A 24,099-nucleotide genomic window follows, 5' to 3' on the forward strand; every position below is an offset into this window, starting at 1 on the left:
CCTAGGATTCTGTATTCTTAAGCAGTCAGCCTGGCACCAGACTCACTTCCTAGGAATCACTGCTTGATCGGTTTGTTGGCTGAGTGCGAGAGGGCTTGTCTACACATCAGTGCTTCTCAGAGCATAGTCTTTAAACCATCTGTATCAGAATTACCTAGATCTCTGTTAAAAGTGTTGGCAGATACTGTACTCATTCATTTAATATTTTTTTGGTAAGAGAACTGCTTTAGGGACACTTGGTTATTTTTAATATTTCACTTACTTAGATACAAACAAGACAGATGGTAAGCATCCCTACATGCTTAAGTCATTGAGAGTGGTGTTCCTACCTTGGCCGTGATGGCGCTACACGATGACAGCTACTGGGATCGTGACATTGCTTCCATGGCTGACTCTTGGCGTCTGAAAAATCTGAGATCAGGAGCTCCTACATGTTCAGAGAGCTTTTGGTCCTTTTCATAAAGGATTTGGAGAAGTGACTTGTAGCTCAGGCTTGTTCCCCTTAACCATTTGTAGTAAATAAAGAGGGGAAGGGACTGACTTTTTTTGTACTTTTAAAAAGACAGCTTCATTTATGTTGAAGACAGTTTAGGTTTTGACTGTTGTTGTGTTAGACTCTAGAGACTATCTCCTTGAAAGATACTGAAATAATTATCTGTTAGCAGCAGCAGAACAGAGAGGAAGGTATGTGAGAACCTCTGTCCATCTGGAGTAAACTATGTAAGATATCAAGGGCTTTTCAGGTTTCTCCAAATTGAACACAAAGAAATTCAGGGATGTATGCCATATATAATCTTGACAAAAAATGACTGGCAATTCAGAAGTCCATTTGATAATCATAACAAAATGGTGAAATGAGAATAGAGATGGAAAGAGGAAATTTGATTGAATTGAACTGGCCAGATTCAACGTTTCAGTGAAGAATTCACTTAATTAAGCCATAGCACCAAATTAAACAATCGTTCAGGATATCTTACAAGATCTTCCTTTTCCAGTTGGCTTTTTTTTTTTTTTAGTTTGACTGATCTGATCTTAGTCCCACAGACTTTTTGATGCCGACATCTTCTTCCCTTTCCTTTTCTAGCATTGCTCATTCAGGTGTCTCCTTTCAAGGTTTGTTTCCCCTTTGGCAATTCCTCATTCTTACTGCCTCAAATAAAGCCTTTCAGGAAATGCCTAAGATAAAAGTGTAGACATTTGGCATTTCTATTCTCATCTCAAAAGGAGGACCTAGATTCTTTGAGGTGAAAGTAAGATGGAGTTTTGCTGGGCTATAAGCTTTAGGAAAGCATGGGTTATAATTATCTTTTTCTCTACTGTATAGTGTTATCATACCTTCTCCTTCCTCCCTCCTCTTTGAGCCTTGCGTATATTAAATAAATGCATGAGTATAATAAATTTGCTCATGAATTTCAGCAACAATTGGAAATTGGAAGTCTGTGAAGAATGTTTTTCTTTCTTTGAATAAGTGGAAAAAGCTTCATTGATTGCTGAAATGGCTTTAAAACTATGTAGCTTAGGGAAAGGGAAATGTTGGGACTGGCTTACAAAGACCTACCATTTCTACTTTTATGAAAGACCAATGAACTCTGATTATATGATCGTTACTTACTATATATTTTTTGTACCTAAGTTTATTAGGCTTAATTCATTAGAAAACCATGCAAGATTTCAGGACCATGATCTCAAACTGTTAAGTCTGTCTTGATTTTTATCAGTAGTGGCTAAATCATCTTTATGTTCCCTGTCCCGCCCAATACCTTTCACACACTAAACTTTCAGTAACTGTGGTTTCAATACATACATAAATGAAACGAATGAATACAGAAACATGATTTTATATTTTCAAAGAAAGGATAAAATTAATATAAATTCTCATCACTCTACTGCCTTAGAAATAGACATAGGGTAGCTAAATAATTTTCTTGGCAAATATTAAATGTCCTCACTGAGATCAAATGAATATTCAATTGAATTTGAGGATAATTATACTAGCTTATTTAATGATAGTGCCTGTCCTAGTGTTATGTGCTTTATATGTTATTACTTCTTTCATCCTTCTATCTCTATGAGGTAGTTACTTTTACCCTCTCCATCTTACAGATAAGAATATGTAGACTTGGAGAAGTCACACAGCTTGTATGCGGAAGAACCTAATTTCGAATATAGGCAGTCTGATGCCAAAGCCTGCACTGTCTTACATACTGTTCAGTACAATGAAAAACAAGAAAGAGCCAAATGCCTACTATTAACTAATTAAACGAATGCTTTGGGTGAATAGGGCTTGAAAAAACAAGGCTGTGTCTACTTTTGGAATATTTATCATGATTTTATGAATTTAAATAACATTGACTCAGTCTCTGTCTTCCCAAACAAGTGATCCAGGCTTTTTAGTATCATAGGGTCATGAGGATATATCAGAGAATATTAGTTTTAAAAAATTCTGAACTAACACTTGGTATTACAATGAGTAACAGATACATGTTAAATTAATCTGTTTATGTAAGGCATCAATTGTTCAGAACATTTTATCCTTAATGAAACTCTATATAAAGTTGGCTCCACATAAAAACACACACAGACAGACACACATACACATACAAACACACTCCAACTGACTCTACTGAAATTACAAACTTGTTATGTTTTAGCACAAAACCAAAGTCTCTGCTTCAAAACTTTTAAAATATTTTGGAAGTTCATATTCATCGGGCAGCAGGGTTTTGTGTCTTTATATCAGTGGATGAATTTGTGTATGTGTGTGTGGAGAGGGGGCTCCCTGGTGGCATTTACTCCATTGTTAATGTGCCTGCTGTCTAGTTCATATTTTTACTTTCCTGCAACCTTCTCAAGGGCGATGTGTCTTTTTTACCTTTGAATTCCTGGTACCTAGTACGGTGCATCACAGCAAGGCTTTAATAAATGCTTGCTGAATGGATTACTGAAATTGTGACAGGATGGAGTTGGAAAAATTTAAAGAAAACAGTCATTGTCTAGATATTAACACATAGGCGAGAGAACCAGTGATATATTCAGATAAACTCTCACCTAACTTTGTGTTACTTGGCACATGGCATCTGTAAGGAAGGAGAAGGACCTTGAAGAACTAAGGTTCACCTTCCTCCTTTTATTTGTGTCTGCACAGACAAAGGAAACAGAGCCCTCGCTAGCCCTTAGCCTCCTCAATGGCATAGCAGTCCAAATACAAAAATGTTTTCACCAGCCAGGTTACTACTTACATTCTGTGGTATTTGGGTGCTGTTTTTAAGAACCAATACAATTTGAATGTGGTCCTGACTTGTCAGTTTAGTACTGTTTCAAACCATTGAAAAGTATAAGGCTCTGATAAAAAGGTGACAGAATTATCATATAGTGTAATAGTGAGAATGCAGGTTACTCTGTGCTTTCACAGCTTATGTAAACTAATCCAGGGTTTTGCTTTCTACAGAAATGAAAGGCGAACATTTTTAAAAACAGAAACTATCCCTTCTTCCCTGCTTTTGGCAAATAATTGCATTATTATTCATTCTGAGAGGAGTAACTAGTTAATTACAGCATGTCACAAGTATTTTATGTGAGCCAAGGATTTGTAAGGCTGAGAACTGCATGGATGCCTTGAAGGTTTTTTGTGTTTTCTTTTCTTTTCTTCTTTTTTTCAACCTATCTCAGTCTTTTGACACTTTGACACTGCGATTACATAGATCTCTTTTCTTCTAGGCTACAAAGAGAAAGAATCAGCCCTACTTGAAAATAATAATTTCAGGGGTCTCTATGTGGAAATACTCCCCTCTGAAAATCCTTCAGAGAAAATTAGCATTGACTGAAAACTTTAGCTCTCTGAATTGTAAGAAAGAAGAGAAATATCCAATAAGCTTAAAAGACCGCTTGATGGAGCGAAGAATCTAAATTATAGGAAGTAAAACTCACATACATTTATAATTATTTCATGAATATTTTGGAGGATTTGACATTAATTCAATTCCCTGCCTCTCTTGAAATGCCTCTTCCAAGAATGTTCTGAAATGAGTTAAATAAGCCTTTCCCGTGTATTTAAGAATGTCTTGTCATCCACCAGAGTGTGAGGATGCAGACGCTTCCAGGTAGCAAATTACTTATTCATGTGTCTGGTTTGTGGCTGCCCTCTAATTTCACTAGATTTTGTTTCATCTATCAAACATGCCTGTCACTTATTCCTCTCCCAAGGTTCTTGATCTGATGTCCATTCAGAATTTTGACCATACAACATTCCTAATCAGTTTTAAAGCACTCAGTTGCATGGCAGTGACGGTGGTTTCGGGGTTGTTTTGGACCTTGACTGGTTTGTTTCCCTGGAGCTTGTCTGTCTCTGAGGTTACGATGCAGACCCCTTCTGGCCTGACCAGTAAATGAGGTCAGAGCTGCTGTCAGTGTTCTCCGTCAGAACTGTCATGGGTGAGCTGCATTATAGTAGTAACAGTAAAAACAGTGTGTACCTTTCACTCAAGACTCCTGTGATACTTTAAATCCATTTACTCATTAATTTTCATGTCACTCCTTTTGATGGAATTTGATTATAAATATTTTACCTGTAAAGAAGCTACAATTCAGGAACGACTGAGTTGTGGGGAAAAAATATGGTAAGAGATGTGAAAATTCATTGAAAAGTTAAACCCTCTATACAAAGGGTGGAAGAGTGTTGACTGAGAGGTAAGGTGAGGAAGTCTACCATATTGTTACTCAGGTGACATATGTAAGCTTGGGCCAATAATTTTTTTTTTTTTTAATTTGAGAACGGCAGTCCTTTTTGTTTCAAAACCTAAGAGGAAGGAGCAATGCCCTTCTCCAGACATGTAACCTAGGATTACAGTGAGGGGGACCAGGCTTCTCTTGTACATGGAAAAAGTTCAGTTGCTATTAATATCTATCTTTTTATAAGGATTAAAGCATAGAAATTGGCTTGTTAGATGGAAAGGATTGAGAAAATGTCTAGAACTACAGATAGCCAGTCAATGGGTGTGTGAACGAAGGGAAACTAAGCTGAGGAACCCTTCCCCTAGGTGATGTCAGAACTTTCAAAACCAGAATCACATATTTAGCAGGAGGAACGATTCCAGGGAAAGAGACCGACGGCCATGTATTAAAATAATGTCTCAAATAATAAAGGTAGATGGGAGTGAGATTAGAGTTCGGAGTTTTGTATCAAATAGACCTGTGTTTAACTGAGGCTTGATCACTTACTAGTTGTATGGCACTGGACTAGTTATTTAACTTCTCCAAACCTATGAAAATCGTTTATAAATGTACATAAACTGCTTAACACTATTTCTCGAAGTTGTAATTACCTAATAAATGTTGGTCATCATTAACTTTTGGCTTAGTGGTTTCCAATCCTGGATGCAGAGCAAAACCTCTTGTGGGATATTTTGACCTTGGGTGCCAACACAAGGATTCTCACTTAGGAGGTCTGGTATGAGGCCAAGGTAACTGCAGTTGTCAAAAATGCTACAAAATGTGATTCTGATGTGCAGCTGTGATGAGTTGTGATCATAGTAAATACTCTTTCTTACCCTCTAAGACTAAGAGATTTTCCAAATTTAGTGTGTGTAAGATTTGCCATGAGAAATTCGGACGCGATACATCTGGGATGGGACTCAGAATCAACATTTTAAGCAAGTTCCTTAGCTCTTTCTAAGGCAGATAGCTTGCACAGCCTACTGACAAATCTCAGCCACACCCTTTTTCTCTTTCTCTTTTATTCCACTATAAGGAGTTTAATATTCTTGTTTAATGTACATGCTTCAGTGACACGTATTCCTCCACATGCTTCAGGTGGTATGTGTGTGGTTTCAGGTGACAGGAACAGGTGATTAAATGCACTGATTGAGAAACATCAATAGTGGAGAAGTCAGAAGGACTGATTCATCAAGCAAAACCAAGAAGGAGTGGTGAGAAAGGAGATGAAAGTCTGGAGGGGCCCCTGGTGCCAGGCACTTAGCTCCAACTTCCACATGACTCCCAGGTTTAATGCTCACAAGGTAGGGAGGAAACCATGGAAACTGAACTATCTCAAAAGATGGGTAGGATTTAACAGAATTGTGATGGAAGAAACGACATGGGGAAGTGTGGAGGCAGACAGTGCACCGGGTGCTGGGGAACAGGAATAAATCAGTCTGATTGAAATGAACTCTTCCCAATAAAAGTGGCCGAGTCCAGCAGTCTACAGACAGATTATAAAGGGCCTCAATTCCAGTCCAAAGAGTGGCCTTTATCTTCTAGTCAGTGGGGAGTCCAGAAAGCTTTCTGAGCACAGGGTGATGAGGAGGTCAACGTGATGAAAGGGGTGCTTTAGGAAGATTAGCTGGTAGTGGAGTGTGGGCAGGGGGACTAGTCACCAGGCTATCACCATCAGCTAGAAGGACTAGCAAAGGAAAGCGCAAGAGTGAGGCAGTCACTCGAAGGAAGAATCAATAGGGCTTAGTGGCTTGATACTTAAGGCATATTGTAGCAAAGCACTAAGGTAAAAAATGTCACCCCTATGCATTTCCTGCTCTACCCTTTCCTCCTTTTTTTTTCCTGACCTGCGTTCTGTTCCAAATCGGAAACTTTAGAGAAGAGCAGCCAGGCTCAGGGTGGCAGCTGCATGTGGGATTCAGGAAGGCATCTTTTCCTCTCCCGGTAGGGAGAATTTTCTTTCTTCGCTACTGGGACAGAGGCAAACAGGGTTCTATCATGATGTAGATCTCATGTAAGCACCCTTAATTGTGGTTTAGAGAATTATTCCTTGGATTTTTAACATACACCTGGCCTGATTCCAGGACTGATTGATGAGGACTGTGGCAGCAGCTACGATTAGTGCCACTGCTTTAGAGAGCAAACAAGGCTCCCTCCGAGGCCTCAAGTGCTCCCACACCCCTCTTCAGTATATAGGATGTAGTTGAAGCAGGACTGAGCTCGTGATCCATTTTCATGTATCACAGTTGCATTTTTCTCAGGATTATTTTTTCCTTTTTGAAGCAGCTGCATTTACATCTTAAAATAATCTGAGTAAACAATTCTTCTTACTCATATACATTTTTAAAAGTATCTTGAAGCAAAAATCCCTCATTAGCATCACGTGTATGCTCTTGGTCATTAAGCTGGAAAACATATTCAATAACCAAGGGTGACTCTGATTACTAAGAAGCATGGGTGCTCTGACTAGATGGGTCTTAGTACACAACAGAGTCAGAAAGCATGAAAACCCCAGAATAAAAAATTCGAAGGAAAAACAATATAATGAAAAAATCGCATTTGAATAACGTGATAGACTGAATTCCCACTCACTCCTTTCTGTCACAATCCATGTTGACTGTTTTAGCACCTTCCTTTAGGACCAGCTGTGGGATTCCCACACCCACTGCAGCCAGTGGGGTGGCTTCATGTTGATATTTTACAAACTGGCCCTCTGGTATGCTTTCCTTTGCCAAAGGACTTTCAGGAGTAAATATGCATGAACATCATTACAGTTTAGATTTTCCAGAAAGCTGCAATTTCATATCATGCCCTAGGATTTTATCCATGAGATATGAGAAACAGTAGATGAAAAATAACTCTGCATTGTGGTAAAATTGCTAGTTTGAAAACACTGTCCACTACATCGTTCAGGTGGTTTTCATTTGTCTGTTTAATTTTTATTTAGTTTCCTATAAGGACACTCATGATAATTCTTTTCAAAGAAAAAAGGTAGTGTTACTTGATGGTATGGCATATCTCCTTTTATTAGGTAATGTCACCTTAAGACCTGATGTGTTTTCCTTTACTCCTTGGCTCTCAGGGAGCTAAGAACAGTAAGTGAGTAAGAGTGTGTGTGTGTGTGTGTGTGTGTGTGTGTGTGCGCGTGCGTGTGCGTGTGCGTGTGTGTGTGTATAAATGATGGGTGATAAATGGGAACAATAAAATACCTATCCAACAAGTTTCAGTCAGTTTTATTGATCTTATGATATAAAGGTAGGAAAATAAGGTGACCTTTGTATACTTGCAGCGTTTCCTCATGAAATTAATTCTCGGTGCTTTTATAACATGTTTTTTTTCCAGACTGATGTCCACAAAAGTTTATGCTGTTATAATTGAGTATAAAAATAAAGTGTTGATTAAGTTATGCTGGCATGAACTAAATACATTCATAATTAAAACTTGTATCAAATAATCTCCCTTTATGATTATATCATCCTTTATCTTTCACTTATTAATTTTGGTGTCAATTTAATTTAAATTTGTTTTTAAAATAATATTTAATACATATTATAACATGCTATCATAAATTTCATTATTTGAATAATGAAAAATATGATTAAAATATTCATAAGGATGTTATATACCAATCCTGGAAAGAGAAGTTAGGAAGTATGATTAAGGAAGGAAGATGCCTTTAACTTTATCCATAATGTTATATCTCTTAAGAAAAGATCAAAAATAAATATGGTAAAATGTTTGTTAAAACTAGGTGGTGGATACACATATGTTATATTTTTGATAGTTTCAAAATATAATTAAAGATAAAAATATTAGATTTGACATTTTGCTTAAATGTCAAGCTTAGTAAATATTTCTTGCATCGATTTAGATCTAGATAATCTATTTCTAAATTGTTTAAACCACATTTGAAAAAAATAATATGAGCATGGAGAAATTCCAGTAGACTAAAATGTGCCTTTGTAAATAACAACTGTTTATGTCTATATAAAAGTGACTTTCAAGTAGAGTTTGTTATATGAAGGGAGGCATTTCCGTCCTTCTCTCTCTCTCTCTCCTCATCTTAACTTGTTCATCCACTGAAATGTTAAACTTGCAAACACATGGTGGCATTTTAGTTTACAGGCCAAGCCAGCGTTCTTCATTGACTTCCTGCAGTGTTGCCAGTGAGTTTTGATGCTCTGAAACAGGGCTGTATGGCAGTGTTGGCAGCCAGAAATAGTCGTGAGCTATTCCGAAACCCTTGGGATGAAGGACTTTAAGTAGAAGTGTTTGAACATTTTGCCTTGAAATAAGAATGCTTTAGAGTTTCTCAAACATATTAAGCTTTAAAAGGTAAAAAGTTACAGGATGTGTGAATACCTCCCTGCTGCGAACTCCCGATAAGTTCCTCTTGTTAAAGGTGTTTGGGGGTCTGCAACTATTACTACCACACTTTTTTTGTGTTTTTGTTTGTCTTTCATTCCTAGGCACATGCATTTTCATTTATCAGGGATCTCACTGAATTCAGTCTAACCCCGTTCGTGTAGTTGACCATCTACTTGGTGCCAGGTACTGGGCTAAATATCACAGACACCAAGATGGCCCATGTGATCCCAGCTGGCAACAGAGATCACAGTGAAATGAGAAAAAATAGTATCCACAAAACTGTCATCAAAGTTGGCATAAACAATGTGTTTTGAGAGCACTGAGGAGAAACGATGACTTCTACCTGGAGGATCTTGAAAGGTTTCAGGGAGAATATGATGCTTGAACTAGAACTTGAAGGAGGAGTAGAATTTTAACAGGTGGTTTCCATGGTGACTTGTAGCAAGAGAACTTCTAAATCCTTTACTGCACTGAAGTTACCTCCATAACAATATCATTTCTTCTTCTCTTCCCTCTGTTGACTCTCTCCTCGGTGTGCATGATAAAACATCTTTCTTCTTCCCTAAAACTCATGTCTCCCTGTTTCATGTTAGAAATGACAACATATGCCTCCTGTTTGGAACCCAGAGCCCTAGAGGCTTCTGCAAATCAGATCAGGTCATTGAAGGGAACTTACACCAGGAGTCAGGACTCTGGTTTGGGCATTCTTCCTCTCTAGCTGCTGGGTATCTGGCCGCAGGTTATTGGAGGACAAGCTGACCAAATAAGATGATGTCTAGGGTGGTCAGTTCTAAAATTCTGATACTTTATTTCCTTACATTCATATTACCTATTACTTCTGTTTATCCAGCACATCCTCATTTTCCTACCATCTTCCCCATTTTTGTAGCTTCTTCTCTGTTAAAACCTCTACTAAATGAACTTGGCATTCTCCCCTGCCCTCCCTGGCCCCTAGCTCAGTGATTTGCACATAATAGACATTCCACATATAATTGTTGAATGAATGAATGAGGATTCCTGTCTGATTTTTCAATGGTTCCTTAATGTCCTTCTAATCGGTGAGTTACTCAGTGATTCCTAACTCTCCAGGGCTCCAGCCATGCTGTGTGTCATCTGAGAGTGCTTCCTTCCTGGGACTGCTGCTTCTTCTACTAGGTTGCTGGCTGTTTAATCATCTATAGCCTTACTCACTTGCTCTCCATCCTGTCCTCTGTCACATGTCCCCACAGTTTAGTGGAAAGAACATGGACCTTTGGATATTATTAGGGTCTTAGCCGGTTAGCTGTACCTAATAAATGCTTGTTGAATGAACAGCAGACGTGAGTTAAAATCTTTTTTAAAAAATTTATTTTATTGAAGTATAGTTGAAGTATAGTTGTGTTAATTTCTGTTGTATAGCAAATGATTCAGTTATACATATATATACATTCTTTTTCATATTCTTTTCCATTATGGTTTATCATAGGATACTGAATATAGTTCCTTGTGCTATACAGTAGGACCTTATATAATAGTTTGTATCTTCTAATCCCAAACTCCCAATCCATCCCTTCCTTCCCCTGCTTGGCAACCACAAGTCTGTTCTCTGTGAGTCTGTTTCTGTTTTGTAGATAAGTTCATTTGTGTCATAGTTTAGATTCTATATACAAGTGATATCATATGGTATTTGTTTTTCTCTTTCTGACTTACTTCACTTACTATGATAATCTTTAGGTCCATCCATGTTGCTGCAAGTGGCATTATTTCATTCTTTTTTTATGGCTAATATTCCATTGTATATATGTACCACATCTTCTTTATCCATTCTTCTGTCAATGGACATTTAAGTTGCTTCCATGTCTTGGCTATTGTAAACAGTGCTGCAATGAACATTGGAGCGCATGTATCTTTTTGAATTATAGTTTTCTCTGGATATATGCCCAGGAGTGGGATTGCAGGATCATATGCCATTGAGTTAAAAATATTAATTTTGCAAGTTAGTTGACTGATTCATAAAATGTGGAAAATAACTCTTAGCTCATAATAATACCTGCCTCTAAAGGTTGTCTGAGGGTATGAGTGGAGAACAAATGAAAATAACTTCATATGATATTTGGTGCATAGCAGGTTCTGTTGCTTCCCGTGCTCATGAAGAGTTCATTCTTCATCTTGTATTAAATTGGTCTAATGTCCATTCCAGGCTGGCCATCACTATATTACCTTTCCACCTACACCTGATTAATCAACTGCAAATAAGCTTTGATCAGTTGGATAAAAAGACTATTTGCCATGCATATTTATCTAAAATCTATAAATTGAGTTTTTTTCTGCCGTGTTTGGAAGTACAAGACTAACGTTTCTTTCTTTTTCTTTCTTCCTTTTTTTTTTTTGCTTAAAAAAGAAACTGTTAACAGATAACATCTCCAGTATATTCTATTTTAAAGATGAGATATTTGGCATTGTCCTGTAGATTTTAATAATTTTTAACTTTATATAATTTTCAAAATACAGAAACCATTAGCTTATTTATCTGATTTTCCAGAAATATTACACATTCTTGGAAATTCTAAGAATATCATCATACTGATTAATGCTAAAAATAAGTTCATTCACTCCTACTCCTATTTTTTCTAGTCCTTGTTATCTCTGTCCTTCACTTCTTCCTTACTTTTCTCTATGTTTTTATTGCTTTCTCTCTCTTCAAATATTTAAGCCAAGTATACAATCTAAGTACTGTGGACAAAAAATATTACCTGCCATTTCAGTAAACAAAGAATGTTGCCTGCCATTCCGATAAACAACTAATGTTGCCCACCATCAAGCTATCAGCCACAGCAGCCGCCCCTACTGGTGCTCCCTGAGTGGAATTCAGGATGGAGAAAAATAACATACTGGCCCTAGATAGTTAAGACGCATATCAAAAGAATAATTTCAATGATACCAGACTCTTGCATCTTCCCATACATAAAAAGGCACTAAAATCATTAACTTGAGATGGCTGGGTTTTTTTGCGTGTGTGATTAGCCATAATCTTTTGATGTTCAACATGTGTTTTTGTTTGTTTTTTCAGCAAAAGCTCCTGTATTTCCTGGCTCCTCACTTGCCTCTCTGGAACAGTTCCTCAGAGCTATCTGAGACGCTTATTCTGGGCTACAGTCCTCGGTAAGGCCACCGAATAACATAATTCTCAACTTTCAGGTTGTGTATTTTTTTTCAGTCAACAGTACTTAGGAAAAAGTCCCCTGCCATTCATGGAGCTCTTACTATCTAGCAGAGAAGCTTGCTATTTAGAACATGGGAAGGTTCAAAATTCTTGATAAAAATGTAGAAAAGCATGTTTTTAATATAGTGTCTATAAGATGTATTTATATGCAGAGACAATATACATGAAATGAGAAATGAATCTACTTATACTCTCAAACATAGTAGAAGCAAACTCAATTTATAGATTTTAGATAAATGTACGTGTAGCAACATGCATAAAGCCACATTGAATTCTTTTGCTCTCATTTATTTTTTCATGCTAGAGTTATTCGCTAACAGTGCTATTCTTTTTATTCTAATTAAGATATCAGCATTTCTATTCTTAAGCATGGCCGTGCAAAATGGTCCTGCTCTTGGCTTCATCTCAGAAGGCTTTTGAAGCTGCATAATCAAATGTGGACTTTTCTTTCAGTAATAGTAATAGTATGTGGCCACTACAGGAATACATTATGTTTTGTAAAAAAAAACTATTTTGAACTTTTCTAAGAGGAAAAATCAACAAGCTATTGACTATAACAAATACTGGGGCTATCGTAAGTTATTATCTGAAACTTGGCAATATTTTTAACTTTATGGTGACTATATATTACATACAGTCTATATTAGGGATTTAATTTATCCTTACCCATTCTACCCATCCATTTCATAAGTTGCCAGTCTTCTATCTTAAGCAACCTAAATTATAATTTCTTTGAATTCAAAACAATATTTCTTATTATCACATATTATCTTTTATTTTTTTCAAAATAAGTACATTTATGTTCCACACTATGAATGAGCATATAAAAAACATAGATTCTATTTAAATAAATCAGCCTATAGTTGATTACAATTTAAAGTCATTGGATGATAACTTCTGTTTATGCCACTGAATAGCATGTATTCTGCACCTTTCTAGCTCCCAAATGATCTACCAAGATTTGACATCTGTCAGCCAGGCAGACTTGGGGCTTGCTGAGATCATTATCAGACTCATATCAAGGCACCAAAGAGACCAGTGCCAACAAACCATACAGGATGCTTTCATTACTCATCCAGATGTTGTATCAGTCAGGGGGCCCCTGAACAAGAATTGGAGTTTAAGCTCTATTTTCCCTGATAACATGCTAGCCCTAAATAAGTGAACTGGTCTGTTCTTAAATTTGGGGTTTTTCTAATATGAAAAATACTTTTTAAATGTAAAGTTCTAATCAAAAGTAATAATATAATTAAAAATATATTTATATCTGGAAAGAACTGGGGTGACTTTAGCTTTGTATTCATACTCATATAGATCAAAGAGTAATTTGGATCATAAGAGATTTAAAATATTGTACTGAGAAAAATTATCAGTATATAAATTGGAATGACAGAGTATAGAAAAATTAGTAAAAGTACATGCAAATTAAAAATTCCCTCCTCTGACAGAGAAAAGAAATAGAGGCTAATCCAGAGTTAGGACACTAAGATGCTAGGAATTAAAAAACAGCTAAAGATTAGTGTGCATCTACTCCAGATCACCAGGGAAATGAACGAGCCTCTGAACTGCTCTCTGTGTTTCTACTCTGCCTCTCTAGAGTCAGTTCACAGAATAGCCAGGGTGATGCTTTCAAAACGGTAAGCTGGGACAAAGTGAGCTTATGTGGGAAGCAGTCGCATAGCACAGGGAGATCAGCTCGGTGGTGCTTTGTGACCACCTAGAGAGGTGGGATAGGGAGAGTGGGAGGGAGACACAAGAAGGAGGGGATATGGGGATATATGTATACGTATAACTGATTCACTTTGTTATAAAGCAGGAACTAACACACCATTGTAAAGCAATTATACTCCAATAAAGATGTTAAATAAATAAAAACGTAAACGAGATCAAATCATTTCCTTGCTCAAAACCCAGCAAAGTCTTCCCATGGGCCGTAGGATAAATTCGATGGTTCCCACCATGGTTTATGAGGCCCTACATGATCTGGCCCTTGGCTACCTATTCAATTTCATTTCCTATCAATCAGTCTTGTCCGCCCTTTCCATGCTCCAACCACACTGGACTTTTTACTGTTCTGAGGACACACCAAATATGCTTGTGGCCCCAGGATTTTTCACTTACTGTTCCCTCTGTCTGGAGTGCTCTTAAATCAGATATTTGCGTGACTCAAATATGACCTTTTCAGAGAAGCCTTCCCTGACTACCCTATCAAAATCAGCACTTCTATTTCTGAATCCTGACATTATATCACATACTTGAGTTTTTTAAATTGTCTGTTTCCTCCACTTCAATATATGCTACATGTGGAAAGCGGCTTAGTCTGTTCTGTTCATTGTTATATTCTTCAGGCCTAGAACGATATCTGGTACCTAATAAACACTAAATAAATGTTGAATAAATGAGTAAATAAATGAATAAATTTCTGACTTAAAATATGTTTATATTTTAGTAGTTTAGACAAAGTGTTTTTTAAATCTTTTTTATCAGTTATCTATTTTATACATATTAGTGTATACCTGTCAATCCCAATCTCCCAATTCATCCCACCACCACCCCCCATGACAAAAGTTTTGATTTGAATTATATAGTTAATTGATGGATTCATATTATTTTGCTTCAATTTTCAAGAAAAGCATTTCTTCATTCTTATGTAAAATTAATATTTATTAATTTTTGTTAAATGCTTAGCTCGTAGTGGATGTGCAACAAATATTTGCTGAATAAATGGAGTGCTTACCATGTACAAGTTATTAGACATTTTGGTATTTAATTACCGAAAAGAAAATAGACCACATCTCCCTGTTACATGGACTAGGTTATTTTAAACATGATGATGAATTTCGTGTCCCAAGGATCAGTGTTCAATAATCAGTAGGAATGGTAAAGGCCCCCACAGTTTGACAGTCCCTGGCTACATGCAGTGCATACAATTTGCCTTTTCATTATCTATGTACATTTTGGGCACTGAAATCCATATTATACCACTTCTATCTTCTTTTTTTTTTTCCTTGGGATGCTCAAAATGATTTAGACTTCCTGTCTGTCAGAATCTTCTTATTCTGAACAAAAACTCCATCAGTGTTGTTTCTTTTAATGATTATTTAATTTGTACCAACCTTTGATATTACTATCCTTTATATCACCTTTCCTTCAAACTATGAGTCAGTGTTTACTGCAGAGGTAGGAAATGATTGAAGGTTACTGTCTGCTGTAAGCCTTTGCCAATCAAGCAGTTTCTTCATCTTTAGGCAATTCATTATGTGTCTAATTTAAGTCATTTGATCATTTGATCATTCTGATCTAACTTCCAATTATACTTGTATCAACAGATCTATTTCATTTCAAAGATGCAGCAGCAGCTACTGAAAACTGAATAAATGGGCCTGTACCAGTTGAAAGCGCTTTCTGTAGATTCAGATATTTACATAGAACGAGGAGGAAATGTATATCAATTTATGGCTTATATGCAGCTGTTACTAACTCATGAATTGGAATCAGTAGACATGTTAAATATTACATATACATTTTGAAGTGAAAGGTTTTGCCTTTTCCCAGGCATTGTTTTTATTCTGACTATGATTTCTGGAGACTACTAGTCAGAGGGTATGCTCTGCAGTATGTGTGGGTAATAAGGAAAGCAAGTGCAAAGCAGACAGTACCTCTCTTTGCTTAGCAAGATTTCGTAGGCAGCAATGCTCTTTTGCTTTCTTAATACATATGCTGTGCCTGGGCAGACAGCATGCCGTTAGGGTGGTGGTTAGTTAGTATTAGGGATTGGACTATATGTCGCTCTATACAGTTTTATCTACAAAAATAATTTATAAAAAATCTAAAATTTATAGCTGTGACTTGTCATTAGAATATTTTTGTTGACAGAGGGACATTAAAATGGTCGCATGGCATTCTCGAGGCTGTCATTGATGCTTTCTTTGCCAGGCTGGTAAGGACTAAAACAGTTACAGGGTTTTAGATGCTAATTCTGAACTTGTTCCACTTGGCTACATATTCTTCAATATGTGTGCCCTTTGAAAGAATTTATGATTAAAGACCAAAGCTGTGGCTAAATCGCACAATTTGTAGTCTATTTTTTAAAGGCTAAAAAAATGATCATCCTTTGGTAATGTTTTTAAATAGCAGGAAACACAAGCCTGTTAAATATAATACACTTTGAAGGAATCTTATTCAAACCATCAACACTAAATAAAAGGACTACGATATCTTTAAAAGAATAATGTATATGCAGAAAACAATGGTGTTCACTTAAGTAGCTCAAGCCTTTTGAACAATAAGTGTGACATTTAGAAGATGTCTCCTTTCTATGAGAAGGTACACACCCTTTTACTTGGTATCACATACAGGAAAGTGGAACCAGAGCTGTCAGCTTGAGAGACTCGGGTCCATTCTCTTTTCCTTGAAGCATAATGCCAGTGTCACAAAATGTTGGTGTTGTCTCACTATACCATAACACAGTGCCATAGTTCAAGCAATCACTACGTCAGCCTAACCTAACTGCAGTGTATGCTTGCGGTCAGAGAGAATAAAAAGTTTCACAGGACGTGACACTGAAAATGAATGTTCGCTAAATATAAGGACTGTACAGAAATGAGCCAATATATCTATACCAGACCTTAAGTCACACTGGTAAATACTCACTTTTAACTTATAAATTCTAAAGACTACTTTAAATGGATAATGATGATGCTACCAATTTTTGGAGGGGTGGCCACATCATAAGAAAGAACTTGTGCACGGACCAAACATGACAGAATCCCATGAATTGAGATATGATTAAATTAACTCTGGTAGAAAAAAATTACTAGAAATATACAGAGGTATCAGGCTACAAGGAACTGAATGGGATGACTCATTTCAATTCAACATAGTCTAATTACCTAGTGATTACATATCTACCTTTGTTTATTAACAATTCATAATTAGATTATATTGGTCAAGGTTCATTTATTCTTGGAATCACTTTGAACACTACAGTTTGACCATGGTAACCCCAAATTCTTAGGAAACTATCTGCATATGGCACTCAATCAAATAACTAATATCATTTTAATCCCATGACTCATCAGCTGAGACATGAACTGTGAAACACTGATTCTCACTCCTAGCCTGAGACCCTGCTCTCAATCAGTGAAATATACCTAGGATCCTGTGAGTCCATCTCAGAGCCTTTCATACTTTCCCCTATGTTCTTTTATAAGCTAGTTATTAGAAGTTCAGTGAAATTGGACATTCCTCTATTTCAGCCAATGAATGGGGTTCAGAGTCCAAAAGGTGCTTTCCTCAACTGGAGGGAGAAAGAAAGAAACTAAGTTATATTTTCTTTAGCATTTCTAAATATTACATCTTCCAAATAAGTAACAATAAAGCAGCATGGCCAAAAGCTCTGAAGAAATTACAAAAGGCAGAATTTTGGTGTACTCATTCATTCAGTCATTTATTCAGTAGATTTGTGCTGAACATCTAACGTGTGGAAGCACTGGTTTAGGGGATACAAAGGTGAACAGGACGCTACCTAGAGTGAAGAGCAAGGGACAAAAATTAATCACAACTGATTTAGAGGCAGAGACAGGGCTGAGATTAACTGAGCTTGGGCATGGTGGAGTGTCCAGGTTTTGCAGAGAAGGAATGAAGGTTGAGTAGGACATGGTTGGGCACAGGTGTGGGAGACAAATAAATCTTCCAGCAAGAGGGAAGAGTTTGTGCCCAAGCACAGAGACATGAAGGCTTGGCCAAGGAGCTGCAGGTGGCTTAGTAGACCTGGAGGTCCCAGTGTGCCAGGAAAGTAGTAGAGTGAGGCTGAAGAGGTGGAGCCAGATCCTGAGGCAGATCTGGGACCTGCTAAGGACATTGAACTTTACTGTGAAGGCTTAGAGAGCTTTGAAGAATGGAAGCAGAAGAGGACATTGAACTTTACTGTGAAGACTCAGAGAGCTTTGACGAATGGAAGCAGAAGTGTAACAGGAGTAATGGGAATGGACTGGAGAGACTGGGACTGGAAGCAGGGAGATCAGTTCAAAGGCCATGTATCAATACAGAGGAGAAATGATGAGGCCTGAGTGACCTGATTACAGCTGTTAGAGCATTCACTCTGTTGACCGTTCTTTGCTTCTTTTCACTTCTGGTTTCTCTTGGACTTCTCTGGCTCCCCCTTCTCAGCCTATTTAATGTCTCTTTCTCTCTCACACTCTACAAGTTGGTGCTCTTCAAAGCTCAGTCCTAATTTCCTCATTCTTCTCTCTTTCTCTAGGCAATCTCTTCTATTCAGTCTGACAAGCTCAAATTGGTTTCTCTAGCCTAGCATCCACTAGAATTCAACCGCTAGAATCCAACTGCCTACTTGACACACCCACTTGGGTGCCTCCTAGGCACCGACAACTAACCTTAAAAATTAAACTCTTGCTCTTTTCCCAGAAATTTACTTCTATTTCGGTTTTCCCACCTCAGTAATTGGCACCTACATTAACCAAGTGGGAAAGCCAGAAGCCTAGGGGTCAGGATTGATACTCTGTCTCACCTCTTACCCTAATCTTTCACCAAACCTACTCCTCTCTTCACTTTCCTGCTGCCTAAGATGACAAGCTCATCTGAGAGAGTAAGCCTCTGGCTTGTTGACAGATGAGAGCAAGGGACTAGAGGGGGACACCGGTTGGGAGAATTTGTACTATTTGATTCTATGAGGACGATAAGTTTTATCGGAGCCTGTAAAAATGCAAGCTCTGTTAGAGGCAGTTCTAGTTTCTCTGAGCCTTAGGTTTCTATTCTCTGTCAATAAACAGATATTCTTTCTAACTGGTAAAGTCATTTGAGATAGCCAGGAAAATAATTCTATGCAACTGTGTTGGACTTTTTACTCAGCAAAAAGTTAAAGTGGTTCAACATTTTCCCTTTGATTTAGCTTATCCTTAGTATACTTAATTTCTTTTTACCCTTACACATTAAGATACCATAAATATCCACTTCCTGGTTCTCCTTCCTTCTCAGTTTTGCAAGCATTTTTCATTTATTTGCACTTATCTTTGAGCATTTAATCTAGTGTACTTGTCTTTCTTCCTCTCATTTTATTTTCTTCAATCGCTATTTAAAAGGGGATTTGATTGACTCTGTCCTATTGAATTGGCATCCTGCAGCTTGGCAGCGCCAGATGCGGGGAGGTGGGAGTGGTGCTAGATCTTCTCTTTCCTTTCTCCCCTCTTGCCCTTCCCCATTCAAGCCCTCTGATGATTTCTGTGTGAAACTTTGATCCAATATATTTTCATGCAGCAAAAGTATAATTAAGTATTTAAACATTTCAAAGTCATGAATTTGAAAAACTCATAACTAGCAAAATTACAGTTTTTTTGTGAATTTAGACAAATTATGTTTTTGGTTTATTTGCAGTATTTTAAGGTAGCAAAATTAACTTTGCTGCACTTAGGAAGTAGCCAGGATATGCTAAGATCTTATTACTTAATTCACTGTATGTATGTGATCAAACCAATTCCTTTTAAGGGCAATAATAGTAATATTATTACATAATATTGTGACTCTCCCTTACACATATTCCCACAACATCACTATATTGCTTGGTATTTATTTTAAGGCAAAATATTCTTGGAAATAATTCTTCTGGAAGGAAAACACTGGTGAAATTGTCATGCTAATACTTATTTACTTTTGTTTTATTTATAAAAATAAATTGTATTATAAACAAAAGTAAATAAATATCTAGAAGATTGATGTTTCACTGCTTGTCACTATGGAGATGGTTACTATTACCATCCCAAAATATTATGTTTAATGAGTTCTTTTTTACATTAACGATCATCTGGCAACTATTTGATTTCAGTATAAGAGAGTCACCCAAAGTGGATGATACCTTTTTTATAAACTTTTATTGTTAGAACTCTTAAAGCATAAAAAGTATTAATAAATTACTGAACACACTTTATCAGAAGCATTGTTGGAAGTACTGGGAGGATCTTCACATGGAAATGTTATACAGAATTTGCCTTTTCAGCTCACAATGCCTTCAAATGTATAAATAAATGGGCACTCTAATCTAACTTTAGCTAAACCATTTAAATAACAAAAAATAAAGGCACACTGCATACCAGGAAATTAACTTTGACAATTCTGAACTTAAGGAAGGAAAAGATAACTCTACCATAATGGGTGTACATTTAGAAAAAAATAATGTTAGTGTAAAAATAGCTTTGAAAATTTGTTTTCAGAATTGCTTCCTTCCTCTGAAATGATGATTATAACATGCACAAGATATTGCATTTATAAATATTGTCTTTGTTTCTTTTTTTCTCTTCAGGGTCCTTGTATTTTGCATTGGCTTTTCATGATAGCATATCTGTATTAAAGTTTGCACATTTTTCTTTACTAAGAATAAAGGGCATTGAGAAGTCATTAGATGGTGATTCAATAGGACAGACGAGGTTAGTCAAATAATTAGAATAATATATAAACTGTGTTCAAAATGATCAGAATATTACATGGGGAATTGGTTTTACATGATGAAAATTATTTTAAAGGCCTTCACTTTTCATAATGTGAAGAAACTTGGTGTAATTATGCTATTTTTGCTTGCTCATATAAAGTATTCTCTTTTGGAAATGTGTCTGAACAAATACAGACTAAAATAGTAGGTTTCATACTCTGCTTCTAGGAAACAATTCTGTTGGGAGCTCAATCAAGATGTTCTGCCACTAAAATAAAATAATAACAGCTTCTTTTCCAATTCCTTAAGAAAAACAGAAAAGACTTTTTTCTGATTTTTAAATTTTTCTCCTACACCCCTCCCTTTTTTTGTTTCATTGCTTCTTCAATTTGTCTAGTGACATGTGCTGCTGTAAGTTGACAAAATGAATGAGCCAAGAACACATACGCAATGACACAAAACGTTGTATGTGTTAATTCTCAAGTATATGTTATGAATCATTACTTTTTACGTGTAGAGACTTGCATACATATACAAACTGTCATATTTCTGCAGGTGAATTTCTTCCTTATTCCTTCAACTCAATCAAAATATCATTACTTCATGGAAATCTGCAAAGAATGTCATAAATTTTCAGGTGTTTGAACATTTAAGCATGACTGAGAACCACTGAATTAAAATGCTAAATTTATTTACTAGTTTTTATTTTTTGAGTGTAAATTGTAATCCGGAGATTTTCAGCTATATTTCAGAATCAGGATTGATTATGATGATCATACTTTATATTGTTTGGGCTCAAAACTTTCTCTGAAATAGCAAAGAAAATACAAAGAAGATAGAAAGCATGTTAGCCCATGTCTGTGTTGGGAAAGTTATTTTCAAAAAGCTTTATATTAAGCGATACTATTAATGGCTGCACATCTAACCTAACTTGAGACCTTGAAGATGGTCTCTAGTTTGCATTCCATTAAGTTTTTAATAAGATTTCAACAAAAGAAATAATAAAAAGCATTCTATTTCACCTTTGCTTCTCCTTAACAATTCAGAGTATCAATTATAACATAACCTTCATTTGACTTGCAACCATCCCTGTGCTCTCAACAGCATATTGAATTGTATGCTAACACTTAAAGGGCAAAATATATGTCTTGTTTTATTTTTTAACTTTTGTTCCATTTTAAAGTGACCTCTCAAATGTGTAATACTCCTGTCCTTTATCTATTAAATAGTATTTTTAGGCATTTGTCTTCTTATCTTCTGATCATCTCAAGTTGTTGTAAAAGCATTTTTAAAAGCTCAAGAATACATATTCCTCATTCGTATCTTAAAGAGAGGCTATATCTTTCCAAACACAGGTGCTGTCTTTCTTTCTATATTATTGCACTAATCCTATTCTGGGATTGGAAGGGTTGCTTACTCAACTTCCTTTTATTTTACCAGTCACTTTCCAGGAGGACTGATCACAGGACTCTTAGAAGAAATAGGGTGAAGCAGGATGTCAAGGGAAGAAAGAGAAATTTTGATTATTGAAGCTTCCAGAGTTCTCTACTTCTTTAAAGAAGTGTAGAAATTAAGAAAAAAATTTTGAAGAGAAAGAAAAATGAGAGTATATGGTAAAAGCTGAAGGACAAAATAGATTAAACATTTTGGGTGCCCAGAGAACTATCATTTTTCAAAACAGACTCAGCAGTCCTTATCCTTTGTTGATCAGCCAGAAAATATACAATAAATCGTCTTTCACAATAGTGTTTCTCAAAGTCTGGTCTGAAAAAAGGATTAAATGAGGGCGTCCTGGGAATCTGCTCCAAGTCGGCAGGGTCATGGAGAGTGAGTCCTTTCCTGGTGGTGGAGTTAGCCCCAGTGGGAGCAACAGATAAGGCATGGGGACTGCAGGCTGACTACCTAGGGTAGTTTGCCTGGAGGATATAAATATTTTAGGAATATTTTTGTTAATTTAACTTCCTAAGTAGAAAATGAAACTGAATTTGTCAGTTGTTTGTTACCAGCAGGCAGTCAGAACTATTTGAACGTTGGTGAGAAAAGCTTCCATACAGCTCCCAAGTGACACCAAAGAAAGAGCTAAGCCTTAGTATTATACAAATCAAAGTTCATATTACAAACAAAAATCATACAAAATTGATTTATACTCTATTTTCTTTTTGTTGTTGTTGTTAGTTTAAAAGGGGGAGATTTAATTAATGGTATCTTGCTGATGCATCTCATTGATTGTAATTCGGAGCGAATGAATCTGCTAGTTTTTTTCCTCCTAAAATTCAGTATTTAACTTATACATTAAGTAACTGATTTAAGAAGGATAAAAATAAAAACAAACATACATTATAGATATCTATAATTTGTGGGGTAAATATGGTGTCAAACTGGGAAACAAAGTTTAAGAATCACATGAAGAAAAGCAGGGCAGGAATTGGGATCAAAAAGGCAATTACTCAAGAGGACCTGGGATTTTGTTAATGAACAAAGCTTGGATGACCTAAAGACTGATTTTGTGGTAAACCTGGGCCCCTGATTGAAAGAACCGTAGTATACCAGAAGCTGATTTAAAGGATGACTGTGGCTGAACATGAAATGGAGAGAAAAGATAGAAAGATAAATTTTATTAGTAAGATTCAGTACTCCATGTACCATAACTAAGAGTGATAAGACACAAGTAGAAGTGTGAAGTTTGGAGAACTGCCCCAGGAGCATCATCATATATGGTAACACTGAGCTATTGGAAAAGGATTTCAAACAGAGAAAGAACAATGGCAGATGAAGGTGTGGGAAGCCTGAGAACATTCTGAAAATCTGAGTGAGCTGAAGATGACAGATGTCTTCAAACAGGAAAAAAATAACTAATACAGGAACTAAATCTTTAGCTCATAGCTTATTTCTCTCCTAATTCAGTTGTTACTGTTCCACTGTCTTCTGGAGTTTAAATTTGCAGAGGAGAAGTCTGAGGTTATTCTCATTTTGTTGTTTTGCAGGCACATAAACTGGAATTACCTGAAATTTACTGGAATAAAAATGGAATTACATTTCGCAGAATTTGCTTTCCTACATTGGTTCTGGGCCACAGGAGAATCAGCTGGAAGTAAAGCAGCAGCTATTTTACTGTGAAGGTTCATAAAAGGTACCAGAAGCAGCTGCAGGCCACAGTGATTGTTGCTGATCTGCTGGTACCTCACTTCATTATTGTGGGGCAGCAGTGGAGGCTGCAGCATCTCAAGCTCCCACTAGATTTCCTCCATCGTTTCTCTGAGTCCTGAGCCAGTGGGTAGGCAGCTCCATAATAAAAGGTAACAACTTCTTCTGCAAGTTACCCACATCACTGATGTTGGAGGCTGTGAGTGGCAGAGATGCATTCCAGTTGGTCCTTGCT

At 36.6% G+C, this 24,099-nt stretch overlaps 1 protein-coding gene and 1 long non-coding RNA gene across 3 annotated transcripts in view; one reads left to right on the forward strand and one right to left on the reverse strand.

Annotated features, from left to right (window-relative positions):
* Nucleotides 1-24,099, reverse strand: part of TMEFF2 (transmembrane protein with EGF like and two follistatin like domains 2) — a gene marked incomplete at its 5' end in the record, with an annotated part of 247,076 nt that overhangs the window by 53,582 nt on the left and 169,395 nt on the right. The gene's annotated exons all lie outside the window — the stretch shown is intronic.
* LOC307188126 overlaps nt 5,892-24,099 on the forward strand; it is a 92,145-nt gene continuing 73,937 nt past the window's right edge. The window contains exons 1-2 of one of the 2 annotated variants that reach the window (XR_013828809.1): nt 5,892-6,014; nt 12,128-12,219. This is a non-coding gene — a long non-coding RNA (uncharacterized lncRNA). Of the gene's footprint in view, nt 6,015-12,127; nt 12,220-23,730; nt 23,851-24,099 lie in introns of those variants that run through there. The other variant, XR_013828810.1, reaches the window with a different exon arrangement.

Source organism: Stenella coeruleoalba, assembly GCF_951394435.1.
Source record: "Stenella coeruleoalba genome assembly, chromosome: 6".
Taxonomy (NCBI): Eukaryota; Metazoa; Chordata; class Mammalia; order Artiodactyla; family Delphinidae; genus Stenella; species Stenella coeruleoalba.